The sequence below is a fragment of the Sander vitreus genome, chromosome 10, assembly GCF_031162955.1.
Source record: "Sander vitreus isolate 19-12246 chromosome 10, sanVit1, whole genome shotgun sequence".
In the NCBI taxonomy this organism is placed as follows: domain Eukaryota; kingdom Metazoa; phylum Chordata; class Actinopteri; order Perciformes; family Percidae; genus Sander; species Sander vitreus.
The window spans coordinates 30,177,059-30,180,073 of NC_135864.1; the positions used below are offsets into that span (position 1 = coordinate 30,177,059).

Below are 3,015 nucleotides of genomic sequence, written 5' to 3' on the forward strand. Positions count from 1 at the left end.
CTGGAGAGCTTTTGAGGCAATTGATGTTTCCACAAACACAGGTGTTGTGATTTCAAGACAGAGGAGGAATTCAAAATCGGTCAACAGCATTTTAGCTTCTCCTCCAGACAGATCAGGAGGTTCATACCCCCTCAGATCCCACAGGTAGTCTAGGGCAGTGGTTCCCAACCTTTTTTTCCTTGGCGCACCCCCCTACTCATGTCTAAGAAAAGCTGAGCCCCCCCCCCCCCCCCCCCCCACGAAACCGAAGTTGAGGTAACTCTCGAGATAGAGCCTTACTTTCTTTTTTGATACAGAGGAGTTATCAGCACTTTTACATTTCTCCGCCATGTTTCATTCATAAAATAGTGAGGCCGTGGCGGCAAAAATGAGGATGATAGCAGCTAGCAGCTGACCTGATGACAGCAAGGGTCCCAGGTTAAGAGGTCCCGGAGGTTTGGCCTACTAAGTAGCCTGCCTACAATTTTAAGCGAGAACAAAAATATAGTTTTTTATACAGACTTTTGTATACATTATATATTTTAGTATATTATCATAATTTAACTTTTTTTTTTTTTTTCCTCAACATCAAACCAGATAAAGACTTGCGCACCCCCTGTGATCTTTGCCGCCCCCCCTGAGGGGTCCCCAGACCCCAGGTTGGGAAACACTGGTCTAGGGCAGCAGGGAGGACCTTTCTGATTGCCTTCAAGGCATTTTCCCTGCAGCTCCAACAGGTGTCTGACAGCTTCTGTAGCTCAAGGATGCGCTGATCTGGATTGATGGCTCTCTGTTTCTCCACAATTGCGGCATGGCACTTTGGAGAGTTGGCAATTAATGTATACAGTTTCTCAACAACTGTGAAAAAAAATCCACAAAGTGCTGGATTTGGAACTTTCTACTAAAACGAGATTCAAACAATGTGCATGGCAATGCACATACAATGCTTTCTCATTTAGTCTCTGTATCCTAGACTGCAGCCCTTTGTAAGGTCCACTCATATTGGCTGCCCCATCATATCCCTGCCCACAGATGTTCAGGTGATTTTCCTCAAGTAGCCTCATTACCTTATTCTCCAGTGCTTCTTCAGTTGTTGACACCGCATCACATAGTTGGAGGAAGCGTCCCTTTATAGCCATGTCATGCACATAGCGCACAACAAAAGGCCACCTGCTCAATGTGTGACACATCAGAGGTCTCATCGATCAAAATAGAAAATAGTGATGCTTCCTTCACTTCCTTCTGGATGGCCCGTTTTACATGGATACTTAGTGCTTTTATAAGGTCGTTTTGGGTTATATTGGATAGAAGAGACACCTGGGACTTCTGATTTGATGCTTTTTTTCCCTTGACCACATCAAGATGAAGCTTGAGTACGCTGTCATATTGGCAAATGCAAATCCACCAGATTCAGGAAATGTCCTCTGTTTGAACTTGTCCAGCTTTCATCACTACCCCTAAAAGGACAAACCTTGTCTTGCAAGGTACAATGTGATCAAACACATTGTATTGTGACACAAACGGAAGATAATGTTATGTGGGCGGCTGTTCTTTCCCCATTCTGTCCCTTTCCTCCCTTGTTTTGTCCACACTTTGTCAGTGGTGTCTGTATGTGTGCGCGTGCGTGCGTGTGTGTGTTGTCTGCCGGTGTGTATGGCAGACTCGCCTGAAAGTAGGTCAAGGGGCGTGGCTGGAAGATCTACCTCTCCGTACAGCTGCGGGCGCTTCCACTGATTCTTACCTGCGCAGCTGCATCTAATTCCACTATCAACCTGGCAGTATTTCTTCCTGGGCATGGCTCTCCATCGGCGCCAGATTGTTGCACCTACCAGTGCGGTAACTAGGCTCCCAAGTTACAGTTAGCTAACTCGTTTGTTTTGTCTCCTTGTTATTATGTCTTGCTCCTGCTAACGTGAGTTATTTTTGCGCCGCTCAGACCCACACCACTCAACCTGCTGCCGTGGCGTTCCGTATCTCCAGTTCTTTCACATCCAGTTTTCCGCCACCTCGTTTGGATTCCTGCAAAAGAAACGTCCGGATATTCCACTGCCTGCCCGCCCCAGTCCGGAGCCGACCTACTTTGTATTTTCATTTTTTTGTTACTTGATGAACTTAACTTTCATTAAAAAAAAATCACTTTTGTTTATCTACACTCTGAGTCCGTGGTTGTTTTCTGTGTGCTGGGTTTGAACCATAGCCTAACAGATAATCTCGGTTTTTCCTGCCTCTCTCTTTGGCTGCTTGTATCTGAGAATCGTCCACCGCAAAAGCCATCTCCAATTTTTTTCTTTTAAATTCATTCCACCTGATCATGCTTATCATGTGATTCACTTTGACTTTGGCCTGCCTCCACAGGTTAAGCCCCACAGACTTCCATGCTGACCTGCCGATACTTTTCCTTATTCATAAAAAGCCTATAGCTGAAGCAGTACGTGGCATCGTTCTATAGAGAATATTCTAGCCAGGGGTTGTCATCAAACCAGTGTCCCTGAAAAGAACGCCCATCTTGGTTTTTTGGGAACTGTATAATAGGACGACAGGGCCCGACTGAATTTGTGAATTTGACGAAGGCCTCATTGTACTTGATACTGTTGTTCTGAACATGGTCTGGATCTGTTAGATGTAGTAACCCTAGCAAAAAAAAAAATAATCTAATTTTGTATGTATATTCGCCCTTGTGGACTCTGATATTGCTCCCTCACTCTCCATCTCTTCACTATCAATCTCCTGATCCTCCCTTCTTGGGTCTCTGTCCTCACTTTGTTTCTGTCGGTCATTTCCATGTTGATCTCCAAATCTGTACAGTTCCGATCATTATCTTTTGGGCTTGGCTCCTCACCTGATCAATGACATTATTACCATTATTATTGTTTCATTTATATATTGTTTCACTCTTTGTATTATTATGTAGTAGTAGTAGTAATAGTAGTCGTAGCAATAGTGTTATTCTTCTGCTCAGGCAAGAGCTATCTTTGACAATGCAACGGTCTCTAAAATAATTTATGTTTAATTTTATTTAGATTAACATTATTTCCA

At 43.9% G+C, this 3,015-nt stretch overlaps 1 long non-coding RNA gene across 1 annotated transcript; it reads left to right on the top strand.

The window, feature by feature from the left end:
* The first annotated feature begins 1,518 nt into the window (after nucleotides 1-1,518).
* LOC144525026 (uncharacterized) lies at nucleotides 1,519-2,131 on the top strand. Its single transcript, XR_013502653.1, has 2 exons — nucleotides 1,519-1,815; nucleotides 1,916-2,131. It is a non-coding gene; the product is annotated as an uncharacterized LOC144525026 (long non-coding RNA).
* Nucleotides 2,132-3,015: the final 884 nt, after the last annotated feature.